This window comes from Myotis yumanensis, unplaced genomic scaffold, assembly GCF_028538775.1.
Source record: "Myotis yumanensis isolate MYYU_CA2020_CCGP unplaced genomic scaffold, mMyoYum1.0.hap1 SCAF_8, whole genome shotgun sequence".
Classification (NCBI taxonomy): Eukaryota; Metazoa; Chordata; class Mammalia; order Chiroptera; family Vespertilionidae; genus Myotis; species Myotis yumanensis.
This window is the reverse complement of record NW_027223759.1, coordinates 11,295,746-11,307,350: the sequence shown is the minus strand read 5'-3', so window position 1 is coordinate 11,307,350 and position 11,605 is coordinate 11,295,746.

Genomic DNA, 11,605 nt, shown 5'->3' with positions numbered 1-11,605 from the left:
TTGACCATCCAGCAATCGGAGCCTGCGGGCTAGGGGGAGGAAACAAGAGGTGGTCAATGCACCTCATAGCAATTGGTCGATTGGTCATTCTGGTTGTGCTGACCTTTTATTATATAGGCTATCTGCCACAGCAAGAAAATTTAATGGTTGTGAAAACCACTGGGTGAAAGAATGTTGGTGAAAAAATATATATTCACATATTTTATCCCATAGACTACTTGATAATTACAAAGGGGGAAAACATAAAGGATAAATCTAGCAGCTACTGGGCATGCAGGAGGCAGCCAATCAATGATTCTCTCCCATCATGAATGTTTTTGTCTCTCTCTCTCTCCCTCTCTTTTCTTCACTGAAATCAATAAAAAATATATTTTTAAAAAATATAGCAACTACTGCCTTAACCTAGCAATCAAAGCAAAGATCACCCATGATGGCACATTCTGACAGGATGTGCCTCCAGACACAAAGCACCGAAGAGGACACCGCACCTCTGCAGTGTTAATGCCAGCACTGTTTAAACTAGATCTAATCATGAAAAACAATTGGACACATCCACATTGGGATCTTTCTGCAGAAAAACTGACCATCAGAATTGGACTTTGATTCCTCAAAACTGTTAATTTTATAAAAGATTAAAAAGAAAAAAAAACTTTAAAAGAAAAAAAAACTTTAAAAACTCCTTCTTAAAGGAGGTTAAGAAGACACAAAATAAAATCTGATGTGTGATTCTTGATTGAAAAAAATGAAACAACTATAAAGTACATTATATTGAGACATTTGGGGAAATTTGAATTATACTATATTTGATAATAGCATTGTATTAATGTTAAATTTGCTGAGTGTGATCATTGTATTGGGGTGATGCAAGGAAACATTCTTGGTTTTAGGTGATATTTATATAAGTATTAGAAATAAAGTCTCAGGATGCTGGCAAATAACTCTCAAATGGTTCAACAAAAATATGTGTGTATGTTTGTGTTAGTAGAGAGAGGGAAACAGTAACATAATGTTAACAACTGGTGGATCTAGGTGAAGAATATATCTGTGTGTTCATGGTACTATTCTTATAAATTCTTTGTAAGATTGAGGTTTTTCGAATAGAAAGTGGGAAGTTAAAATTATAAAATCACTATTAATATGGTAGGCACCGATAAACACACTGAAATTTACAGAGAGGAAGTGGCTTGCTTAGAGTTATTCTTCATTCCCCTTCCTCACATCCGTGGGAGACAGACCCTTGCGGATAATTGGGTTCCCTGGCAGGTTGGCCTTTGGGAGAGATCAGCTGATGGGAGGCACCAACAGATCAGAGGGCATGAGAATGGAGGTCAGGGTATTTCTTCCCTGCTCTCTCCCAGATTCAGGGGGCTGTCTCTGGCAGTAACAGTAGCTCTGCTCAATGATAACTCTTGTTGGGTGGCCTCAAACCTCCTTCTATGATATCAGTTCTCACTATTTCTTCCCCTGATTCTTTGATTTCTCAGAACGGTATTATTTCCCACTGTTGATAGAACCTGAGTGCATCAACATCCTCTGCCCCTTGTCCTCTTTAAACCTCTCAAAATGTAGTCCTTTCACTGAGTATCTTATTTGAACCACATGTGTCCTGTAGGGGTTTTTTGTTGTTGTTGTTGTTTTAATATATTTTATTGATTTTTTTACAGAGAGGAAGGGAGAGGGATAGAGAGTTAGAAACATTGATGAAAGAGAAACATCAATCAGCTGCCTCCTGCACACCCCCTACTGGGGATGTGCACGCAACCAAGGTACATGCCCTTGACTGGAATGGAACCCGGGACTCTTCAGTCCGCAGGCCGACGCTCTATCCACTGAGCCAAACCGTCAGGGCCTGTAGGTTTTTGATTGATCCAGTCCTACAGCTGGTAAGTGGCAAAAAAAAAAAAAAAAATTTAAATCCTGGTCTCATTCCCATGCAGTACTTATTTTTTTCCCTATGGCCATAAGTGCAATAACATGTTGTATCATATGGATGTATTATAGCCAGTCATGTGGAATTCTGTCTCCCCTATTTCAAATTCTATTTCCATGGCACTCACACCCTTATCTCTCACATAGCATTTAAGTAGGACCTCCTTTGTATATTACAGGTGATGGAGAATCTTTGCATTTCTATTTATGTCTCAATTCTTTTTATTTCTCTTGCATCTCATTCCCAGCTCTAGGGAAAGTGTTAATAAGTAAGGATTCAATGAGAAGACAGAGAGGCAATAATGAGCCCAGCACAGTGAATAAGAGCATTACTGGAGTCAGACAGACATGAGTACAAGTCCTGGCTCTACTGCTTACTAAATGTGTGGTCTGGGATGAGGTTTTTGCACTTCTATTATCCTCAGTTTCCTCATCTGTAAAATATACTAATTATGGTAACTATCTTATAGGGTTATTGTAATGATTCAATGAGACTATACCAATGAAATATTGAAAACTGTGTCTAGTATGTTCTCAGTAAAATGTTAACTTATATATTGAATACTGAGAAAACTATGGATTTCAAACTTCAACTATTATATGCTAGTAAACCCTTCTTTTCTTATACTCTCTAGTGCCGTGGTCGGCAAACCGCGGCTCGCGAGCCACATGTGGCTCTTTGGCCCCTTGAGGGTGGCTCTTCCACAAAATACCACATGCAAGCACACACATACAGTGTGATTGAAACTTCGTGGCCCATGCACAGAAGTCAGTATTTTGGGGAAGAGCCGGTATTTTGTGGAAGAGCCACACTCAAGGAGCCAAAGAGCCACATGTGGCTCACAAGCCACGGTTTGCTGAGCCACAGTTTGCCGACCACTGCTATAGTGAATGGATGGTAAGTTACACTAAAAATCAGATACTATTTGAATACTCACACTTTTATTGAATTTATGCCTCGTCAGTGTCTCCAAATAGCTCAATATGTTTTGTAACTCCAATAACTTAATATTTGCCTCCTTATTGAGTCTAAAAAATCACAATTCTAGACATAATCTAAGAATTATGTATTGGGAGCTCTCAGTTATTCAGTGGTCGAATATTCAAATGTCTGAGGGTACCACATTCTTGGATAGTTTCATTTCAAAATAGGAAGGGAAAAGTCAATTTTTACTTTTACTACTCCAATTAAAGATGGTAAAGTATGTAAAAATAATTGGCTAAAATTAGGGCAAGGGGATTCACTGTGATTTCATTTTCTTACTATCTTCCTATATCCTACTAGGTTGAGTAAACCCCAAATTGGTTTGTAGTATTCTTAGTGGTTTCTGGATTTGAAAGATCTCTCAAGATTTGCATAATTCACAGCGATGCCTACAGTAGTGTCTTCAGAATTCCAGATGTGATTTGGTTTCAGCAGGGTAACTGGGTTGTTTTACTCAGTTATAAAACTCTGAATTTGTAAAGTTAATTCTGAGCTTAATAGAACTGTTCAGTTTTTAAAGCTTTTTTTTCTAAATGCCCTCATATTATCCTTTCCCCAACTAGTACACCCCAAAAAAAAAAACCTTTGTTAAAAGATTTGCACCTGGCATTGACTATGGTACCTACTGCAAAACATCCTTTGCTTGATGGTTTCAGATGTAACAGGAAGAATGAAAAGTCTAATATTTGCATAGTGTGCAGTTTCAGGACATCCCATTACGTTGAGCCTATAATCATGCCTAATTAAGGTTATATACTCTGTGTTTTTGTGCTAATTAGCTCATCACAGTACAACTCCTTTCAAACCGACTTCAAAGGAAAAAGAAAATCATCTAGCAAAGTAAATGATTGCTGTAAGAAGGTTCTATCAATCATCTCATTTCAAAGAGAGTTAAAAAGAAAGGAAATGATATGCAAAGTGACTGGAAAGAAATTTTAGCTTCATTACCATTAAAGGGTGAAACTATGGGCTGGTCAAGAATTCACTTAAATAAATGTGGTAGGTGAGTTTTTGGTGCCTAGGAAACTGTAATGGATATAATCAAGTCAGGTAAAAATGAATGCTTTTGAGCTATGGACTTGCTGCCAATCCCTTAGTGGGGAAATGGCTCCTCCTGGCTTTTCAGTCTACATTGTCCCCTCGCTGGAGTATAAAGTGGAAAATGTTGTCAAGAAAGCCAAATTTTATTTGCTGTTCTGGAAATGAAATGCAGAGGTCCTTTCATTTGAAGGTTAATCCTTACCTCTCAGAGCTTTACTAATGTAGAGATGAAAACAAAGAGCATTTCTGAATGAAGAAATGACAAAGTCAACTATGGTCACAAAGCAATTTGCAGGATGACCTACGTTGCCAAGCTCCTTACTTTATATGATAAACTCTTTTGGATATCTCATCTCTATTTATGGATAATAGTTTTTTATGATATTTCTGGTGTTAGCCATTACCATCTCTGATTATTTCTCAATCTCTCTAGTTTCTCATATCTAAAAGTACAAATTAAAGTGGGATTGTTTTATGCTTAATCCTTCACCCCTATTGTAATACAGCCAGACACAAGTAAATTCAGGTAAGTGAGTTTATCAAAGGCCAAGAAAATATGTTTTCAAAAGAGGTAACAGCTTTATGTTACAATTAACCTGATACTGAGGTTAATTGACTTTCCCAGAGTCACACATTTAGATTTTAGTCCTTCACATTTAGATTTTATACCATCATCAAAGAAAAATGGACAGAAAATGAAGGGTAAATAGCCCATTACTTGACCTATGATGTACCCCAGCTCACGTCACCTGAATGGTACAATCAGGGTGTACCTGGTTCCCTGTAGGACAAGTTGAGATGGCCCAGTACAATCTCCATTTTACAAAAGAGGAAACTTCACAAGTCATTATCTCGTCTTAATGTAAAGAAGAGGAAACCTTGGAAAGTAACTGGAGATTTTCTTTACTGTTGAATAACCCACTCACCCAACCCCAAAAAGTTGTTAGCTGTCTATCTATAAGGAATGACATTGAAAATGTCAAATATTGGATGGAACCCATTTCTCCATTGATATTCGTGGCTGATGTAATCTCAGCCTCAAGCACCTATTTCAGTTTCTTGGTTAGAGACAATCACTGTTTTCGTATTTTGAGCTGTTATTTCAAGGCCCTCTGCTACTGCAGCATTTGAGTGATTTCAGGCCATGACCCCTTCACTCCTCCAGTTCACAAGAAACTGTTATGTTCACACCCTGAGTATAGAAAAGCAGCATCTCTACTCCTTTGCAGTGTTAGTGATAGCAGTGGTGATGCTGGAGAAAAGTGTGTTAGATGATGAGGAATACAGCATGTTGCAAACATTAAATCCTGGAGCGAGAAGAAACTTAATGAGTACTGCTCTCCCACTTTATGGATGGGGGAACAAAGACTATGGTCTGTGAAATTCTCTACTCAAAATCACATGCACACCTGTTGATGGCAGAACAGAACCAAGATCAGAGCCCCAAAATCCTTAACTCAGGTGTAATTTTCTTCTCACTATTTGCTTTTACCATCATTCGTTATCTTCCCAAGACGTGTTAAACTAACATGGCTTCTGGCTCTAATTGCCTGCTCATTCGTAACTTCAAACCCAGAACTACCAAGGGATTTGGTAGGTCTTGGGTACCCACAAACACAAATCTGCAAATCAGATTTTATTTAAGTAAAAAAATTATGGTCTCATTGCAGCACTAATCACAACAGCCAAGAGATGGAAACAACCCAAGTGTTTATCAACTGATGAATGGATTTAAAAATGTGTTCTATCCATACAATGGAATGTTATTCAGCCATTAAAAGTAAGAAGTATTAATGCATGATATAATATGGATGAATATTGAAAACATTATGTTGTGTGAAAGAAGCAAGACACAAAAGGTCATATGATTCCATTTATGTTAAATATCCAGAATAGGCAAGGCCATAGAGACAGAGAGCAAACCATTAATTACCCTAACTAGGAAGATGAGTGAATGGGGAATGGCTGATGGGTATGGGATTCCTTATGGAGAAAATGTGTTTGAAGTAGATAGAGGTGATGGTTGCACAACTTAGTGACTGTACTAAATACCAATGAATTATACAGTTTTAAATGTTTAATGTGGCAAATTATATGTTACATGTGCTTTAGCACACACACACACACACACACACACACACACAAAACATATGGCCATGCTAATGGATTCAGTAGGCATCCACCATCCTAAAAAATATACCATTGGTCTTCCAGTATGCATTGACTATACTTTTTGCTCTTCTCTAAATGTAATCTAGACAAAATCTATAGTCAAATTCACTTCTTTCCAAATATAAAAAGAATGAACTGGTAAACATATTCTTAATGGCTGAGGCAAGAGAGAAAGATTCTGGTTATCTCTCACCATCTACAATTCTGAACACACATCGCACTGAGCCAGAATCTGAGATATGGATCATTTGGCTCTACCCTCCCCTAGGAACAGATTTCTAACTGGTTACTCAGATGTAGAGTAACTAAATGAGATGGAGGGAGGCCATGTTAGGAAACTTAGGCTCAGTGATCTGTATTATTCAAGCACGCTTGAGGAGAATATAATTTAGAAGGAGCAGGTTACATTCAGCAGCTTTCCTTAGCAGGCCTCATTTCATGGATTATGCTTTAAGAAGAAAATCTCTAGGCCAGTGCTTCACTCATGAGTAGGAAACTAAATTGTACTTACAGGGTCACATCAGGGCCTGCTGAAGGCAGTAAGAGTAATGCACTGTAGCTAAAACGCAGGGTTTTTAGGTTTTGCGTGGCATGTATAGAAAGCCCAGGCTCTGCACTCATGTAAGAGAACCATGTTACTACAATGACATTGCCTTTAAAATGCTGAGGAATCCACTGCTTATGTTCTTATTATTGCTCAACATTATGTCAATCAGGCTGATCACATGAAGTCCTTGCCTCATGTAAATTTGGCAGTTCCAACCATTTCTGTTACATTGGTTAAGAAATGCTGACAGGTAGAATATATCAGAAACATTTGTTTCCTGTCCTCCAAGAATATAAGCAAGTCAAGAAGCATCATTGAACTATAGCCCTGCATTTTACCCTTTGGATAAAATAGACAGATGTGTGTTTAAAAACAAATGAAATGTTTAACTCATGACATTTTTTAAAAAGCTAAAGGAAGTTCTAATTTTTAAAAATTAAATCTTTGCTACTAAATCTTTATCCCAATTTATAAGATAAATTTAGTAATCAAGTTTATAATAATATTGAGTAAATGCATTTCCTTTTTCATCATTTAGAGCCACTGTTTTCTTTTAAGAAAATAAATCACTTCCAAATCCTCTGGCTCTCTCTAGAGATCCAAGCCTTCTTTTAATTAGCATCATAAAATGTTTATATAAGTGAATGTCATTTGTATAATCTAAATATATTCATTGACTTCAATATCTCCTATAGCAAAGAAAAACTGGGGGAAATCCCTCAAGATTTATTTTTTAATCCTCACTGGGGATATTTTTTCATTGATTTTTAGAGGGAGTTAAAGAGAGAGGGAAAGACAGAGAGAAATATCGTTGTGAGAGAAACACATCCATTGGTTACCTCCTGCATGAGCCCTGACCAGGCCCTGGGCCGGGGAGCAGCCTGCAATGAGTTACCTGCTCTTGACTGGAATTGAACCCGGGACCCTTTGATCCACAGGCTAATGCTCTATCCACTGACCCAAACGGGTTAGGACAAGATTTTTATTTTAAGAGAATGGGAATAAAGAGGAAAATGAGAAGAGAGAAGAATAAGAGAAAAAAGAAAAATGAAGAAGAGGGGAAAAAGACAAAACAGAAACCTTAAATGAAGGATAATTTGCATATATTCAAAGACGTACCAATTCTGACCCATCTGACAGAATTAATCAATGATAAGAGAATCTTGATTTTGATTGTGGGTGGTACTGTCATAAAATTCCAAATACCTCTCAATATCACAAAACCCCAAAAAAGATGTTCTGCTAGATATTTTTATACAAAGACTGTACAGATAATGTCACTCTAGTCCTAAATTTAGTAGATAAAATTGATTGTAATTGATAAAACTCATAGAACATTTTTAGAAAGTCTTTAACTGAAATTTCTGCAGTGTAAATGGTTTTTTTAAGTCACTAACTTAAAAGTCAGGAAACTCTTACTTAGATTTAACCATATTTCTGTTGACACTGGGTTAGATAGTAATAGTAACTTTTTATACATTTCTAGAAGTCTGATGTGTTGCCAAGATACAATGCCTCAAACCCCTTGTTTCTGCAGAGGCCTCAATTTGAAGCTTTAAAGATTGAAAAGCAGGCCCTAACTGGTTTGGCTCAGTGGATAGAGCGTTGCCTGCTGACTGAAGAGTCCTGGTTCCATTCCAGTCAAGGACACATGCTCAGGCTGGGGCTCAATCTGCAGTAGGGGGGCAAGCAAGATGCAGCAGAGCAATGATTCTCTCCCATCACTGATGTTTCTATCTCTCTCTCCCTCTCCCTTCCTCTCTGAAATCAATAAAAAATATTTTTTTAAAAATATAAAATAAATAAAGATTGAAAAACAAATGACAAATTATAATGGGACAGAGCAATACAGTCAAAACACTCAGTCCTCTGAGACCCAGACACAGGGACTTAGAGGAAAGCTGGGCCTTACCTGAGTGTGCAGGGAATCCAGTGGCCATTTCTCAAAGTGAGAGCCCAATGGTCAGGACTTTTTTGGATCCAAGTCTTGGATAGTGAGCAATGCTAAACCTCATTCAATGAGGGACTGCAACTTTTTAAGTCTTTATAACTTCATTTAGGACTGAGGTACAACAGAGCCTGTAGGTGAGAACACAGATGAAAGAAACTGATCAAAATAGTGATAAGAGACATAATTAAGGGCTGATTGGATGGCCAATGTCACTTTCTGAAGAGAGCAGCACTCATAAATTCTGATACATTTATTCATCTACCCCTTTACTCTATGGCAAAACTAGTAAGAAAAATGTCATACTTCCTCCCCCTCTGGGCTTACTGTCCTTGGGAAGTAGCTATTGTATTCCATAGATTGATGGGATTTTCCAGTCACTATTTTTTAAATTAAATATCCAAGTTTAGTTGGGTTGAAACCAGACCATGGTTTCAAAGAGCAGACAAATTGAGACCAGACTATTCTAAACTCCCCCACGTTCTGGTTTCATTACGTTTTTGAAACCCAGATCAACTTTATTAAAAGAGTTGGTAAAACTGCTTCTTAGCAAACCTGACCCAGTTAAAACTTAAAGTTGGAGCGAATTCAGCTTTAACTTGGGGTTCAATGCTAAGAGTAGAAGTGAAACTAAATATGGGCAAATATATAAGAATTAAAGAGGAGGAAAAAATTATTAAATGATAAATTTATTAACCCAAATCGCTGAGCAATGAGTAGACAAGAACTGGTAAGAAAAATGTTTCCAGATCTAAAAGCCCAGAAATTACTCTAAGATTATAATTTTAAAATAACTTTTCTGATTAGGTTCAAACTTTCCAAGAACATTCACCCTTTATCCAAAAATAAACCATGAGAACTTTCAAGCTAAAATTGTTGTAAACTGCTTGCATGATGGAACTATCGAGTAATCATTGTCATTTACTAACTACAATATTGAAGCAAAAAACAAAAAAGTGACTTGGGCCAGAAAAAAAGAAAGAAGGAAAAGAGAAGGAGAAGAGGGCAGGGGTATGGTGAGAGAAGAAATGAAGGATTCAAAGAACAAAAGAGGAAGGGAAAAGGGAAGGAAGGAAGGAAGGAAGGAAGGAAGGAAGGAAGGAAGGAAGGAAGGAAGGAAGGAAGGAAGGAAGGAAGGGAGGGAAGGAGGGAAGTATTCCTCTCAAAGAGGCCTATATCCCCTGTAGTAGAAGGTGGGACCTACTGAGGAGCAATCTAGAGATCTAATTGTTAGAGTTACAGAGCTGCAGAGACAAGAATGCTCAGTCAAGGCAGGTCTGTCATACAAAGGTTAGGGATTTGATGGGAAATATGGAGTCCTGAAACATGGAGTGAGGACACATAGGATGACCAAAGATGAAGGCTGGTTGATGTAACTGGCCAAATCATTTTGTCCACTTGGTTTTTCAGTGCTTCTTCCATGGCGAGTGCTTTCTGGTGAGCATTAATGTACGAAAGAAAATCTTTGCACTTAGTGCCACTATATGAGGCTCAAGAATCTACCCCAAGCCTCCTTTTCTCCAGTCTTCCAATCATTTTCCTTCCAAATCCTTGATCAGATGTCCAAGACATTGGCCACCTTTCAAGATCTATAATAACACTTTAGACCACTTATTCTTCCATACAAAGTGGATGACTGTGACAGGCTCACAGATCTGCCCACTGGGAAGATTTTTCCTCCCACTGTCTTTCAGAGCCACCTCTTAATAAGCCTATAATGCAGCTACTTTCAACATTGAGCTTGATGCTAAGTGCCAAGCAGAGCCACCTGTAAACAAAACTCTGGCTTTTTTCCTCCTTTTTTGGTTCATCATATTGGAACATCCATTTGGTGCAAACTTAGGGAGGGGCACTACTACAGCTGTAGTAGATGACCTGGGATCTGGGCCATCTGCTCATGCAGCTTACTCCTGCCCTCTAGTTCTTCTTGGCTGAATTCTGGATGTTCCATTTTTTTCTTATGATAGACTGCTTTTGGTTTTATGGCTTGGTGGATCTAACAGAACACATCTCATAATGGGCAGTTCCAGACCTATAGATACTTGGAGTCTGATAGCTATTTATCAGAAGGTAAGTTACAAAAGACATGCCCTCATTCTAGAACCCCAGAGGCCTGCATGCTGGAACTAGCAATAAATTCCATACTACATCTTTTTCTACCACTGATACCTTACACCATAGGGTCTGTCAAATCATGTCACCCAAGTGGCAGGACTGATTGCACATAGATCTGCTGCAGTTCCCTTTGTGTTTTGAACTGTACTCAAAGCTGGAGCTTTCCATGTCACCTGGTACAAGGGTGGTAGAAATATCCCTAGATATGGGGTGTGTTGTCTCTAGAACTGAAAGAGGCCCTCCAGATCTCCATCTCTCTCTGATAAGAGATGCAAGATGCAGAAATTTGTCTTTTACTTTACCCCTGAGCACTGAACCCCTAGATCTTCACTAACGTGACTGTCCCTGAATCTCTCCACTCACTAGAGCATATAAGGTTTACCAAAGTCCTGCATACTAGTCACCTATTGCTCAACCTGTCCAATCATCCTGATGTCAATGAAATACAGATGGTCCCTGACTTAACATTGTTTGACTTTACAATGGTGTGAAAACAATATGCATTTAGTAGAAACCATACATCAAATTATGAATGTTGATCTTTCCCTGGGTTAGCAATATGCAGTGAGATACTCTCTCATGATTCGAGGCAGCAGCGAGATGATTTTGCCCAACTTTCGGCTAATGTAAGTGTTCTGAGTGTGTTTAAAGTAGACTACGGTAAGCTATGATGTTTGGTGGTTCGGTGTATTAAATTCACTTTCAGCTCATGATGTTTTCCACTTACAATGAGTTTTTCTCTATGTAACCCTATCACAAGTTGAGGAGCGTTTGTAGATCACTGTGATATTCTGGGAGATGCCCAGGCAGTCCGAGCTCTTCAGACTATGGTATAACAGAGGACAAGAGAAACATAGGCCTGAGGCAA